The sequence below is a fragment of the Physella acuta genome, unplaced genomic scaffold (genome assembly GCF_028476545.2).
Source record: "Physella acuta isolate Inbredline_101_S28 unplaced genomic scaffold, ASM2847654v3 ptg000636l, whole genome shotgun sequence".
NCBI lineage: Eukaryota > Metazoa > Mollusca > Gastropoda > Physidae > Physella > Physella acuta.
Window position 1 is genome coordinate 283,388 of NW_026732155.1, and position 17,043 is coordinate 300,430.

General features: G+C 42.1%; 1 protein-coding gene across 6 annotated transcripts in view; it reads right to left on the reverse strand.

The window, feature by feature from the left end:
• Positions 1–15,920, reverse strand: part of LOC131948295 (U8-agatoxin-Ao1a) — a 119,585-nt gene extending 103,665 nt beyond the window's left edge. Inside the window, exons 1-2 of one of the 6 annotated variants that reach the window (XM_059309852.1) lie at positions 15,798–15,920; positions 15,400–15,554 (exon numbers count right to left, since the gene is read on the reverse strand). The gene's annotated coding sequence lies outside the window, so the exon portion shown is untranslated. Of the gene's footprint in view, positions 1–15,399; positions 15,555–15,757 lie in introns of all 6 variants that reach the window. The other 5 variants (XM_059309851.1, XM_059309853.1, XM_059309854.1 and 2 more) reach the window with 5 other exon arrangements.
• Positions 15,921–17,043: the final 1,123 nt, after the last annotated feature.

Consider the following 17,043-nt stretch of genomic DNA (forward strand, 5'->3'; position numbering starts at 1 on the left):
GTGTCTGTGGGTGTGTGTCTGTAAACACGATAACGAGTACCGTTAAAGCTAGGTTGATGAAATTTCATAGATATGTATTATATCAAAATCGTAGATCCGTATCAACTTTTGAGCGATTTCTGAGAACCGGAAGTGGAACTTTTTCAACTTTGAAGTTTTCAAAAGCCTTTAACTTGATGACTATTTCAGATAGATAAATGCCATTTCACATGTAAGTAAAAGATCAAATTCTCTGCCTTCTTTCAAATTTTGAGTAGTTTCTGTTGACCGAAATAGTAATGTTTGCTATTTCCGATTTCTCAAAAAACGAATGTGTATTTATAAAGTACTAATAATATTCCGCACTGTTATGCACATTTTATTGGCGTTCACTTGGTGTTCAATTCTTTTTTCTACGAGATTTTATTCTATTTTAAAAACTTTAAGTATTTAAAATGGATTAAAAATCATGTCTATATCCCGAGTTGCCATCCCCTGTTGTTTCATATAAGAATATTCGAGAACGCTTAGGTGAGATCACTCACGGATTATTTTAACTATAGATAGTAACTATTGAAATGATGACAATAAAACTTTCAGCTGATGTGCACATTGTGATGTCTGATTTGTAGATTGTGTGAGAGATCCCAACTGATTGTAGATTGTGTGAGAGATCCCAACTGATTGTAGATTGTGTGAGAGATCCCAACTGATTGTAGATTGTGTGAGAGAACCACTGATGTGTAGATTGTGTGAGAGAACCAACTGATTGTAGATTGTGTGAGAGATACCAACTGATGTGTAGATTGTGTGAGAGAACCAACTGATGTGTAGATTGTGTGAGGGATCCCAACTGATTGTAGAGTGTGTGAGAGATCTCGACTGATGTGTAGATTGTGTGAGAGATCCCAACTGATTGTAGATTGTGTGAGGGATCACAACTGATGTGTAGATTGTGTGAGAGAACCAACTGATGTGTAGATTGTGTGAGAGATCCCAACTGATTGTAGATTGTGTAAGGGATCCCAACTGATTGTAGATTGTGTGAGAGATCCAACTGATGTGTATATTGTGTGTGGGGACCGTCTGATGTGTAGATTGTGTGAGAGATCCCAACTGATTGTAGATTGTGTGAGGGATCCCAACTGATTGTAGATTGTGTGAGAGATCCCAACTGATGTGTAGATTGTGTGAGAGATCCCAACTGATTGTAGATTGTGTGAGAGATCCAACTGATTGTAGATTGTGTGTGGGGACCCAACTGATGTGTAGATTGTGTGAGAGATCCAACTGATTGTAGATTGTGTGTGGGGACCCAACTGATGTGTAGATTGTGTGAGAGATCCAACTGATTGTAGATTGTGTGTGGGGACCCAACTGATGTGTAGATTGTGTGAGAGATCACAACTGATTGTAGATTGTGTGAGAGATAACAACTGATGTGTAGATTGTGTGAGAGATACCAACTGATGTGTAGATTGTGAGAGGGATCAAACTGATTGTAGATTGTGTGAGAGAACCAACTGATGTGGAGATTGTGTGAGAGATCCAACTTATGTGTAGATTGTGTGAGAGATCCCAACTGATTGTAGATTGTGTGAGAGATCCAACTGATGTGTAGATTGTGTGAGAGATCCCAACTGATGTGTAGATTGTGTGAGAGATCCCAACTGATTGTAGATTGTGTGAGAGATCCCAACTGATGTGTAGATTGTGTGAGAGATCCAACTGATTGTAGATTGTGTGTGGGGACCCAACTGATGTGTAGATTGTGTGAGAGATCCAACTGATTGTAGATTGTGTGAGAGATCCCAACTGATTGTAGATTGTGTGAGAGATCCAACTGATTGTAGATTGTGTGTGGGGACCCAACTGATGTGTAGATTGTGTGAGAGATCCCAACTGATGTGTAGATTGTGTGAGAGATCCCAACTGATGTGGAGATTGTGTGAGAGATCCCAACTGATGTGTAGATTGTGTGAGGGATCCAACTGATTGTAGATTGTGTGTGAGATCCCAACTGATGTGTAGATTGTGTGAGAGAACCCAACTGATTGTAGATTGTGAAAGAGAACCAACTGATGTGTAGATTGTGTGAGAGAACCCAACTGATTGTAGATTGTGAAAGAGAACCAACTGATGTGTAGATTGTGTGAGAGAACCAACTGATGTGTAGATTGTGTGAGAGATCCCAACTGATGTGTAGATTGTGTGAGACATCCAACTGATTGTAGATTGTGTGAGAGATACCAACTGATGTGTAGATTGTGTGAGAGATCCCAACTGATGTGTAGATTGTGTGAGAGAACCAACTGATGTGTAGATTGTGTGAGGGATCCCAACTGATTGTAGATTGTGTGAGAGATCTCGACTGATGTGTAGATTGTGTGAGAGATCCCAACTGATTGTAGATTGTGTGAGAGATCCCAACTGATTGTAGATTGTGTGAGAGAACCAACTGATGTTTAGATTGTGTGAGAGAACCAACTGATTGTAGATTGTGTGAGAGATACCAACTGATGTGTAGATTGTGTGAGAGAACCAACTGATGTGTAGATTGTGTGAGAGATCACAACTGATTGTAGATTGTGTGAGAGATAACGACTGATGTGTAGATTGTGTGAGAGATCCCAACTGATTGTAGATTGTGTGAGGGATCCCAACTGATGTGTAGATTGTGTGAGAGAACCAACTGATGTGTAGATTGTGTGAGAGATCCCAACTGATTGTAGATTGTGTGAGAGATCCAACTGATTGTAGATTGTGTGAGGGATCCAAACTGATTGTAGATTGTGTGAGAGATCTCGACTGATGTGTAGATTGTGTGAGAGATCCCAACTGATTGTAGATTGTGTGAGAGATCCCAACTGATTGTAGATTGTGTGAGAGAACCAACTGATGTTTAGATTGTGTGAGAGAACCAACTGATTGTAGATTGTGTGAGAGATACCAACTGATGTGTAGATTGTGTGAGAGAACCAACTGATGTGTAGATTGTGTGAGGGATCCCAACTGATTGTAGATTGTGTGAGAGATCTCGACTGATGTGTAGATTGTGTGAGAGATCCCAACTGATTGTAGATTGTGTGAGGGATCCCAACTGATGTGTAGATTGTGTGAGAGAACCAACTGATGTGTAGATTGTGTGAGAGATCCCAACTGATTGTAGATTGTGTGAGAGATCCAACTGATTGTAGATTGTGTGGGGACCCAACTGATGTGTAGATTGTGTGAGAGATCCAACTGATTGTAGATTGTGTGTGGGGACCCAACTGATGTGTAGATTGTGTGAGAGATCCCAACTGATTGTAGATTGTGTGAGAGATCCAACTGATTGTAGATTGTGTGAGAGATCCCAACTGATGTGTAGATTGTGTGGGGACCCAACTGATGTGGTGATTGTGTGAGAGACCCCAACTGATTGTAGATTGTGTGAGAGATCCCAACTGATTGTGTAGATTGTGTATGAGATCCCAACTGATGTGTAGATTGTGTGAGAGAACCCAACTGATTGTAGATTGTGTGTGGGGACCCAACTGATTGTAGATTGTGTGAGAGATCCCAACTGATGTGTAGATTGTGTGAGAGATCCCAACTGATTGTAGATTGTGTGAGAGATCCAACTGATCTAGCAGCTAGCTCTAGCCTAGCCATCCTATGTAGGGATTTGTTGCCAGATTTCTGTACGAAGGCCAGTAATGCGGGCTGACACTCCATTTATTTGTCCATCACCAAGCCAAGTCCATCACCCCCCTGTGTCGTCACTGCCGGTTTACAATCGGGTACGACGGGAAGATTGATATTGACAGGGTTCTTGTTGATCGGGCTGCTGGTGTATCAAGTTGTCATTTAAGTCCAGGCCAGTTTTGTCATGTTATAATACAAACACCCTGGTTGTGTGGCAGACATCTTGGGACGACAATTATATAGAGTTCAAACTGTCCCGACAGTTTCAACTCTATCTGCAGATATTCATGGTGTGTGTGTGTTGGTTAGACCGTGAGTTTGCAGATATTAGTAAAGTATATGTTAGTTAGACCCCCATATGACATACGTGGTTTTAGTTCAGTGCAGATGTGTGTCGTAGTTGTGTGTAAAGAATATTTAGAGGCCTACGTCAGGACTTGACACATAGAAACTGTTTTATTTCCTAGACACAGGCTGTGTGGGGTGGAATTGAGGGGGGGGCATGCAATAACACAACTGTTTGTGTGTATAATTAGCAGGTCTCGTTCAAATATATTGGTTGGCAGCAAATCACTTGCACTGGTTTAACCTATCCAATTATTCTGCTACTTGTACAAATATCATTTGGCTATTGTTATAACCTTAGCGTGCATACAACAATTCTGACACTAACGACATTGTTCTAAACAAGCCAACATCAACATCTACAACACATCATTCTGGTACTTCAACTACTGGCAGGATGACAACCCACACACTACTGATGACAACCCACACACTACTGGCAGGATGACAACCCACACACTACTGGCAGGATGACAACCCACACACTACTGATGACAACCCACACACTACTGGCAGGATGACAACCCACACACTACTGGCAGGATGACAACCCACACACTACTGGCAGGATGACAACCCACACACTACTGATGACAACCCACACACTACTGGCAGGATGACAACCCACACACTACTGATGACAACCCACACACTACTGATGACAACCCACACACTACTGATGACAACCCACACACTACTGATGACAACCCACACACTACTGGCAGGATGACAACCCACACACTACTGGCAGGATGACAACCCACACACTACTGGCAGGTTGACAACCCACACACTACTGGCAGGTTGACAACCCACACACTACTGGCAGGATGACAACCCACACACTACTGGCAGGATGACAACCCACATACTACTGGCAGGATGACAACCCACACACTACTGGCAGGATGACAACCCACACACTACTGGCAGGATGACAACCCACATACTACTGATGACAACCCACACACTACTGGCAGGATGACAACCCACACACTACTGGCAGGATGACAACCCACACACTACTGGCAGGATGACAACCCACACACTACTGATGACAACCCACACACTACTGGCAGGATGACAACCCACACACTACTGATGACAACCCACACACTACTGGCAGGATGACAACCCACACACTACTGGCAGGATGACAACCCACACACTACTGGCAGGTTGACAACCCACACACTACTGGCAGGATGACAACCCACACACTACTGTTGACAACCCACACACTACTGGCAGGATGACAACCCACACACTACGGACATGATGACAACCCACACACTACTGGCAGGTTGACAACCCACACACTACTGATGACAACCCACACACTACTGGCAGGATGACAACCCACACACTACTGGCAGGATGACAACCCACACACTACTGTTGACAACCCACACACTACTGGCAGGTTGACAACCCACACACTACTGGCAGGATGACAACCCACACACTACTGTTGACAACCCACACACTACTGGCAGGTTGACAACCCACACACTACTGGCAGGATGACAACCCACACACTACTGATGACAACCCACACACTACTGGCAGGATGACAACCCATACACTACTGGCAGGATGACAACCCACACACTACTGATGACAACCCACACACTACTGGCAGGATGACAACCCACACACTACTGGCAGGATGACAACCCACACACTACTGTTGACAACCCACACACTACTGGCAGGATGACAACCCACACACTACTGGCAGGTTGACAACCTACACACTACTGATGACAACCCACACACTACTGGCAGGATGACAACCCACACACTACTGGCAGGTTGACAACCCACACACTACTGATGACAACCCACACACTACTGATGACAACCCACACACTACTGGCAGGATGACAACCCACACACTACTGTTGACAACCCACACACTACTGGCAGGATGACAACCCACACACTACTGGCAGGTTGACAACCCACACACTACTGTTGACAACCCACACACTACTGGCAGGATGACAACCCACACACTACTGGCAGGATGACAACCCACACACTACTGTTGACAACCCACACACTACTGGCAGGATGACAACCCACACACTACTGGCAGGTTGACAACCTACACACTACTGATGACAACCCACACACTACTGGCAGGATGACAACCCACACACTACTGGCAGGATGACAACCCACACACTACTGGCAGGATGACAACCCACACACTACTGGCAGGATGACAACCCACACACTACTGGCAGGATGACAACCCACACACTACTGGCAGGATGACAACCCACACACTACTGGCAGGATGACAACCCACACACTACTGGCAGGATGACAACCCACACACTACTGGCAGGTTGACAACCCACACACTACTGGCAGGTTGACAACCCACACACTACTGGCAGGTTGACAACCCACACACTACTGGCAGGATGACAACCTACACACTACTGGCAGGATGACAACCCACACACTACGGACATTATGACAACCCACACACTACTGGCAGGATGACAACCCACACACTACTGGCAGGATGACAACCCACACACTACTGGCAGGATGACAACCCACACACTACTGGCAGGATGACAACCCACACACTACTGGCAGGTTGACAACCCACACACTACTGGCAGGATGACAACCCACACACTACTGGCAGGTTGACAACCCACACACTACTGGCAGGATGACAACCCACACACTACGGACATTATGACAACCCACACACTACTGGCAGGTTGACAACCCACACACTACTGGCAGGATGACAACCCATACACTACTGGCAGGATGACAACCCACACACTACTGGCAGGATGACAACCCACACACTACTGGCAGGATGACAACCCACACACTACTGGCAGGATGACAACCCACACACTACTGGCAGGTTGACAACCAACACACTACTGGCAGGATGACAACCCACACACTACTGGCAGGATGACAACCCACACACTACTGGCAGGATGACAACCCACACACTACGGACATGATGACAACCCACACACTACGGACATGATGACAACCCACACACTACTGGCAGGATGACAACCCACACACTACTGGCAGGATGACAACCCACACACTACGGACATGATGACAACCCACACACTACGGACATGATGACAACCCACACACTACGGACATGATGACAACCCACACACTACTGGCAGGATGACAACCCACACACTACTGGCAGGTTGACAACCAACACACTACTGGCAGGATGACAACCCACACACTACTGGCAGGATGACAACCCACACACTACTGGCAGGATGACAACCCACACACTACTGGCAGGATGACAACCCACACACTACTGTAGATGACAACCCACACACTACTGGCAGGATGACAACCCACACACTACTGTAGATGACAACCCACACACTACTGGCAGGATGACAACCCACACACTACTGGCAGGATGACAACCCACACACTACTGGCAGGATGACAACCCACACACTACTGTAGATGACAACCCACACACTACTGGCAGGATGACAACCCACACACTACTGGCAGGATGACAACCCACACACTACTGGCAGGATGACAACCCACACACTACTGGCAGGATGACAACCCACACACTACTGTAGATGACAACCCACACACTACTGGCAGGATGACAACCCACACACTACTGTAGATGACAACCCACACACTACTGGCAGGATGACAACCCACACACTACTGGCAGGATGACAACCCACGCACTACTGGCAGGATGACAACCCACACACTACTGGCAGGATGACAACCCACACACTACGGACATGATGACAACCCACACACTACGGACATGATGACAACCCACACACTACTGGCAGGATGACAACCCACACACTACTGGCAGGATGACAACCCACGCACTACTGGCAGGATGACAACCCACACACTACTGGCAGGATGACAACCCACGCACTACTGGCAGGATGACAACCCACACACTACTGGCAGGATGACAACCCACGCACTACTGGCAGGATGACAACCCACACACTACTGGCAGGATGACAACCCACGCACTACTGGCAGGATGACAACCCACACACTACTGGCAGGATGACAACCCACACACTACTGGCAGGATGACAACCCACACACTACTGGCAGGATGACAACCCACACACTACTGGCAGGATGACAACCCACACACTACTGTAGATGACAACCCACACACTACTGGCAGGATGACAACCCACACACTACTGTAGATGACAACCCACACACTACGGACATGATGACAACCCACACACTACGGACATGATGACAACCCACACACTACTGGCAGGATGACAACCCACACACTACTGGCAGGATGACAACCCACGCACTACTGGCAGGATGACAACCCACACACTACTGGCAGGATGACAACCCACACACTACGGACATGATGACAACCCAGGATGGTTATATAAAATCACATTTGGCTACCCCAATGAATAGAGGAATATGCTGTTAGAAAAATCTATGTTCGCTGACTTCAATTGTTGATGCTTTTCGAGTTTTCTCTACAGATGAAACGCTAACGATTTAGGCATTGGGTTTGAACTTTATTTAAAGCAATAAATTACTCGGCCATAGGTTGTAATTTAACTTTGATTAAAGTAAATAATTAAGTAGTGGGTCTAATTACAACAGTTGGCGATGCTGTTTCTGAATTGCCGTGTAGTGATAAACCTACTAGGTTCGCGCTAACTGATGACTTATTAATGAATGACCTCTGATGAATCCAGAAGGTTTGTGTCGTCTGGTAACTTATTGATGAATTACCTCTAGGCAAGGATTTAATCACGTGACGTCCAATTAACGCCTGACTAATGTGTGTGCTTGATCAATGATGGCAGATACAACAAAATAAAACGGGAGTCATCTCCCCTAAACTTTCTCGTTTATCTTTTTTTTTCTAAATACAATAGAATCACGTAGAAAAAAAAATTGCGTACCAAATGAATTTTATAAAATGGACAATTTGTGCTTTATAGAGGAAAAATTGATTAATTTTTTTACAAAGTTAATTAAACAACTAATTCAGCCAAATTGCATGTCACAGTGCATTTCAACTAGATTATCGGTCCAGTAGAAGTGATTTTTTTTCAGAAATCGGAAATAGCGTAAAGTAATACTTCCGTTCACTGGAAATCACTCAAAATTTGAGAAAATCAAGAGAATAGTATCTTTTACCTATGTTTAAAATTTCGCCCACCTAAGTAAAACGGTACTCAAGATATTGGAAATCAGTTAAAGAGTAAAGTACCACTTCCGGTTATCGGAAGTCACTCAAAAATAAGTAATTTAAAAAAAAGATCCTATACTTTTATGTGAATTTTCGTCTACCTAACTTAAACAGTACTCAAGCTATAGTGTTATCACGGAAATAGAGTAAAGTACAATTTCCGTTAACTGGAATTCATTAAAATTTTGACAGAAGCATGCGCATACCATGTATTACTTATTTGTTAAAGTTTGTCTAACTTACATAAACAGTACTCAAGTAATTGGCTTTTCAGAAACCGGAAATTGTGTAAGTACCACTTCCAGTTACCGAAAATCGTTCAAAAGCTGATAATACATGTACATGAAATTTAAAACAAAACTTAAACGGTACTCAAGTTATCGTGTTCATATACAAACACACAGAAATACGCGCAGACAGTCACACAGTCATACAGACAAAATTGCAACACTAAGTTTTTCTGACTCAAGGAAGAGTAAAACGTCAAATTTGTGAAAATCTCAATTTCGATTTTTTTGCACGATTACATTACTTCCTCTATACTTCGTATACGAGAAAAAAAATAAAGCGGGAGTGATTTCCCCTAAACTTTTTCGAATATTCTTATATAACACTACGGGGAATGCAACTCGAGATATTATAGACATGATTTTTAATCAATTTTTTAATTACTTAAACTTTTTAAAATAGAATAGAATCTCGTAGAAAAAGAGTATTGAGCATTAGGTGAACAGCGGAATATTGATACCTTATAAATTCATATACTTTTTTTTGTTGAGAAATCGGAAATAGCGTAAAGCACTACTTCCGGCACACGGAAATTACTCAAAATTTGTTAGAACACAGAGATTATATTTTTTACTTGTATGTGAAATTTAGTCTATCTGTCTTAAACAGTAGTCAAGTTATAAGCTTTTGAAAAATCAAAAGTAGAATAAGTTCCACTTCCGGTTACCGGAAATTGCTCAGAAGTTGATACACAACTACAAATTTACTGGATATTGCTCAGAAGTTGATACAGAACTACAATATTGATGTAATACTTACTAAATTTTCATCAACCTAGCTGTAACGGTACTCAAGTTATCGTGTTCACAGACACACATACACACACACGGACAGAATTGCAAAGCTCAGAAATAAAAACAAGTTAATAAAAAGTCTAGTGACAATTTAAGCGCAATTTCCTTATGTGATCCACAACAATTTTAAATCGAGCTAAATCATATATTCAGCAAATAAATAATGCAACACAAGTAGTTTTAATAATTCAAAACAAAATAGAACAAATATTTATTAACGAGATTTAAAAAATATGCGGACGTATAGGGGGTATTTAGTTGTCGCGCTCTCTATATTGCTATATAGTACTGTAGAGTATTATGTATAATGTAATTTTTTTTTTAAATTTGTGACAGAACGAAAGGATATTTTTGAAAACTTTCTTCGGCAATATTGTTCTAAATTATGGCAGGAATCGATTGGTAAATGTTTGAAGTCGCTAAGTGGTCTGGTTGCCGAGATATGGGCCAAAAACTACATTTTTTCGAGGTTTTTTGGCTTTTCCGGGAAATCCAGGAAGGAATTCCGGGAATTTTTTTGGCCCACAATCATCCTCGGAACTTGCTTAACATATTTGCTTTGGAACTAGTCCTCGATATTGCTTCGTTGAGGAGGAGATACGGCTTAAAGCTGCGGTAAAGCTGCGGACACACATCCAGAAATGACGAATTAATAATCGCAATTCCAGTATGGAAATTGCGCTAAAAATTAGTTTTGACGTAATTAATTTGAATCTGACATTACGCAACTGAGTTTGTTTGTCCATAGTGTTTTTATATTCGTGACTTGTATAAAGTACAAGATTGAGGTGGGTTTTTTAAAGGCGGAATTTTCTAGTTGTTTTGATATTTATTTAATTCCACGTTGAGTTTCAAAAGTTTTAAAACGTTTTCGAGATTTGTAATCCCATCTTACGAATACAATAATGAAAGAGATTTTAAAATAAAGTTAGATATTAATGTTTATAGTATCATTTCTAAAATTGTATACTGGTGCATCTCATCTGTATGTTGGTGTTGATTGCTTTGTGTAACAAAAGTTTTTGTTGTTAGCTTAATGTATACACCATAGCATGTTATTCGCTGCATCAAACAAATGCCGACAACGTGTAGACGACATTTATTGCATTCTAATATTTTCATCCTATTTAAACTAACTGCGACAACACCGTTATTTTTTTTTAAACTTTTATAAAGGGCTTTCTCATTTAGTGAAACAAAAATGTTATAAAATTATGTTGATGTTAAATTTATCATAATCAACGCTCCTCTCTCTCTCTCTCTATGTATATATATATATATATATATATATATATATATATATATATATATATATATATATATATATATATATATATATATATATATATATGGTGATCAAACACCAGTTGATAGACCACCTGTGATCAAAGACCCTCTCCTGAAAAAACACCTGTGGTCAAACCCCCCATGGTCAAACCCCCTATGATCAAACCCCCTATGGTCAAAGCACCGCTATGGTCAAAGGTCCTAGGACCGCTGCTACCTACCTTAAAAGCATAGTTTTCTAAAGGAAATGAAAGAGGGAGACAAAGAGGGCGTGGGAAAGAGATAATGGTAGATGCATTTTGTGCATCGTATCATACTCGGTGTTATATAAGACATTAACAGTAGGACATTAAACCCCTATCAACTAAGGATATATATATATATATATATATATATATATATATATATATATATATATATATATATATATATATATATATATATATATATATACATTTTTTTTAGATGAAGATGGAGATGAATAGGAATAGCGATATGTATAGATGTAGTATGTATACCAAAGAGACCTCATATACCTAAATGTGGTGTATGTATTTATTTAGCTAATCTGTTCAAGTACTTATGATGATGTTGGTTGATGCTAGTGAAGGAGTGGACTTAAGAAGCGAATGACGTAAACATACACATCTTAATGTGGTGCCGCTGTTTCTCATGACGGCAGAGAAATAGTCTATCAATACACGTCATCGCTACTATTCGCTCTCTATGATTATCAACAGAAATAGATCTTATGAATACATTTCTTACCATTCGTGAAATTCTAAGAAAAAAGTTGGGCACAGTTGATATGTCTATCGAAAGTATTCAAAGTGAAAAGTTTCGAGGAAACGGAGCAAGAATTTCTGTTGGTAAAGCAAATATTAAACAAGATAGTGTTGTTCTGCATGAGCACGCAACAACCAATAGCCCATGTCCTACCACAGTAGACTGCCCATCTGTCCATGTCCTACCACAGTAGACTGTCCATGTCCTACCACAGTAGACTGTCCATGTCCTACCACAGTAGACTGTCCATGTCCTACCACAGTAGACTGTCCATCTGTCCATGTGCTACCACAGTAGACTGTCCATGTCCTACCACAGTAGACTGTCCATGTCCTACCACAGTAGACTGTCCATCTGTCCATGTCCTACCACAGTAGACTGTCCATCTGTCCATGTGCTACCACAGTAGACTGTCCATGTCCTACCACAGTAGACTGTCCATGTTCTACCACAGTAGACTGTCCATGTCCTACCACAGTAGACTGTCCATGTCCTACCACAGTAGACTGTCCATGTCCTACCACAGTAGACTGTCCATCTGTCCATGTCCTACCACAGTAGACTGTCCATCTGTCCATGTGCTACCACAGTAGACTGTCCATGTCCTACCACAGTAGACTGTCCATGTCCTACCACAGTAGACTGTCCATCTGTCCATGTCCTACCATAGTAGACTGGCAATGTCCTACCACAGTAGACTGGCAATGTCCTACCACAGTAGACTGTCTATGTCCTACCACAGTAGACTGTCCATGTCCTACCCCAGTAGACTGTCCATCTGTCCATGTGCTACCACAGTAGACTGTCCGTGTCCTACCACAGTAGACTGTCCATGTTCTACCACAGTAGACTGTCCATGTCCTACCACAGTAGACTGTCCATGTCCTACCACAGTAGACTGTCCATGTCCTACCACAGTAGACTGTCCATCTGTCCATGTCCTACCACAGTAGACTGTCCATCTGTCCATGTGCTACCACAGTAGACTGTCCATGTCCTACCACAGTAGACTGTCCATGTCCTACCACAGTAGACTGTCCATCTGTCCATGTCCTACCATAGTAGACTGGCAATGTCCTACCACAGTAGACTGGCAATGTCCTACTACAGTAGACTGTCTATGTCCTACCCCAGTAGACTGTCCATATCCTACCACAGTAGAGTGTCCATCTGTCCATGTCCTACCACAGTAGACTGTCCATGTCCTACCACAGTAGACTGTCCATGTCCTACCACAGTAGACTGGCAATGTCCTACCACAGTAGACTGGCAATGTCCTACCACAGTAGACTGTCTATGTCCTACCCCAGTAGACTGTCCATATCCTACCACAGTAGAGTGTCCATCTGTCCATGTCCTACCACAGTAGACTGTCCATGTCCTACCCCAGTAGACTGTCCATGTCCTACCACAGTAGACTGTCCATGTCCTACCACAGTAGACTGTCCATGTCCTACCACAGTAGACTGTCCATGACCTACCACAGTAGACTGTCCATGTCCTACCACAGTAGACTGTCCATCTGTCCATGTCCTACCACAGTAGACTGTCCATGTCCTACCACAGTAGACTGTCCATGTCCTACCACAGTAGACTGTCCATGTCCTACCACAGTAAACTGTCCGTGTCCTACCACAGTAGACTGTCCATCTGTCCATGTCCTACCACAGTAGACTGTCCGTGTCCTACCACAGTAGACTGTCCATCTGTCCATGTCCTACCACAGTAGACTGTCCATGTCCTACCACAGTGGACTGGCAATGTCCTACCACAGTAGACTGTCCATGTCCTACCACAGTGGACTGTTTACGTACTATCACAATAGGAATCTATAATAATTTTGTTCACATTGTGTACTCAACTTTTGATTTAAATATAAAAAAATTTAGCAGGGGGTAATTATCAAGAGGATAATTGACAGGGGGTAATAACTTGGGGGGGGGGTTCATGGCGGGGGAACATCCGGGGGGTAATTGACAGGGATAATGTTCTGCTCCCCACGTGAAAGAGCGCATGTCTTTGTACAAATGAGAGAATGTCTTTGTACAAATGAGAGAATGTCTTTGTACAAATGAGAGAATGTCTTTGTACAAATGAGAGAATGTCTTTGTACAAATGAGAGAATGTCTTTGTACAAATGAGAGAATATCTTTGTACAAATGAGAGAATGTCTTTGTACAAATGAGAGAATGTCTTTGTACAAATGAGAGAATGTCTTTGTACAAATGAGAGAATGTCTTTGTACAAATGAGAGAATGTCTTTGTACAAATGAGAGAATGTCTTTGTACAAATGAGAGAATGTCTTTGTACAAATGAGAGAATGTCTTTGTACAAATGAGAGAATGACTTTGTACAAATGAGAGAATGTCTTTGTACAAATGAGAGAATGACTTTGTACAAATGAGAGAATGTCTTTGTACAAATGAGAGAATGTCTTTGTACAAATGAGAGAATGTCTTTGTACAAATGAGAGAATGTCTTTGTACAAATGAGAGAATGTCTTTGTACAAATGAGAGAATGTCTTTGTACAAATGAGAGAATGTCTTTGTACAAATGAGAGAATGTCTTTGTACAAATGAGAGAATGTCTTTGTACAAATGAGAGAATGTCTTTGTACAAATGAGAGAATGTCTTTGTACAAATGAGAGAATGTCTTTGTACAAATGAGAGAATGTCTTTGTACAAATGAGAGAATGTCTTTGTACAAATGAGAGAATGTCTTTGTACAAATGAGAGAATGTCTTTGTACAAATGAGAGAATGTCTTTGTACAAAAAGCGCATGTCCTTGTACAAATGAGCGCCTCTTTATGCTAACCAACAGAATAACTCCACCCTTTCATCTGTCAGAACTACTAAGGCCCGTATTGTCCAATTTGAATTCAACGACAAACTGAACCAAATAATTTTTTTAATTAAATAAAATGGACGACAACATCTGGATGGCATAGAGGAAAGAATTCTTACCTGAGTTTGACGTGTGAAATAGTCCGCAGAAGCTTGACGAAACAGACGTGGATACTTCTAGAACTCTTGTCCACAAGCTTTCTTCTGTCGTTAGGAATCTGCTTGCTAGTTTGTCTTCTGCCGCTCTTAATGTTTACTCACTCTACAATCAACTGCTGGAGTTAGAAAAAAAAAGAATTTAAATTTTTAATTTCGAAGAACAAATAGGGTATTCACAGGGAATTACATTTAAAACTATTAAAATCTAAAATTCTAAAATTCTAAAATTTTCCTTCATAAAAAAGTCTAATATTATTTGTATGATAAAAGTCTCCTAGTTGCTATTCTGGGTGTTAGTTTTAAAAAAGAAGACGTTAACCAACGCGACCTAACCACGTTTGGGAAGGAAATCCACTGACCACTTTTACGTTCTAGTATGGGAACCTCGTGCTGCGTGTGTGGGAGTGTGGGGGAACGGGTGCGACATCGGGTGAGCGAGACTGGAACCGTTCTATGTCTACTCCAGCGGTGCCGCCCGCTCACGGAGACACGTGCGAGCGGGGATAGATGGGACTCCACACCCACCCCTCCACCTTTATATTTTATTATCTACAACTGCAACCAAGCCTCACTTCTCTGCTAGATATGGCTTCATCGTCCCCTGCTAGTTGTGACTCCCACGTCCTATGCTAGCTGTGACTCCCACGTCCACTGCTAGCTGTGACTCCCACGTCCCATGCTAGATTTGACTCCCACGTCCCATGCTAGCTGTGACTCCCACGTCCACTGCTAGCTGTGACTCCCACGTCCCATGCTAGATGTGACTCCCACGTCCCATGCTAGTTGTGACTCCCATGTCCCATGCTAGCTGTGACTTCAACGTCCCATGCTAGATTTGACTCCCACGTCCCATGCTACATGTATTCCCACCCCCATCCCATGCTAGATGTGACTCCTGTGTCCCCTGCTATCGGTGACTCCCCATCTCAGTGCTAGTATTGCTACCCTATCTTCTCACATGTACTTACCGCCTAGACCACGGGTTCCCAACCTGGGGGTCGCGAAGGTCTTTCTGGGGGGGGGGTCGCCAACTGGTATACTAAACCTTAGTAATTTGAAACAAAACATAAATATTTAGAAGAATGTTTTGAAATTCGGCTTCATTAACATCACTGGAAATGTAATAGAGAAGAAACAAAGCGCACTGTAAAAAGTTGTTCTCAGTCACGAATCTATGAAATCTTAAAAACTAAAACGTCATTTGAGACGAGTCATTCGGAACATACCAAAAAATATATGGAGTTCTTTCGTCATAAGAAGCTAGTTGCAAACGCCAGAGACTTGATCGAACAGGAATTTTTAACCAGCATTAGTGCAAGCATCAAATGAAGTCGCGATAGAAAATGCCAAGCAAAAAAAAACAATAGGAGAAAATCTCATCAAACGCTGCATGTACATAAATGTTAAATAACACATTTTTATTGAAATTAAGCTTTCACCATTGTTTGCTTTTCAAGATGATAAATCAACAGACGTGAGTTCGTGTTCGCAGTTGCTGGTCTGTGTCTATATTCATGCGGATGATAGCAAAGATAAAAGAGTAGCTCTTTTGTGAAGATAGTATGGAGAAAATAAATATCTATTTTGAAACTGGATGATTAAATT